Here is a 254-nt window from a genome sequence, read left to right on the forward strand (position 1 = left end):
TTATTAAACACTTAGCGCCCCGTGACTATAAATCATGTTTTTTCTCTTCTTCATATTTCAACCCTACATTCCGTATCGACTCAGAGCCTCGTCTTTTATGCATTCGAAGAGCCAACCTCTTTTCATAGAGAGAGACACAACACGAAGACTCCCCACAGAGACGCACAATACAGCGATACAAAGACGCTTTCCGATCCATCTACCTTTAGGGTTTAATGTCAACATTTGCGTGTATGGTTAGACGTTAGAAATCC

This window comes from Penaeus monodon, chromosome 24 (assembly GCF_015228065.2).
Source record: "Penaeus monodon isolate SGIC_2016 chromosome 24, NSTDA_Pmon_1, whole genome shotgun sequence".
Classification (NCBI taxonomy): Eukaryota; Metazoa; Arthropoda; class Malacostraca; order Decapoda; family Penaeidae; genus Penaeus; species Penaeus monodon.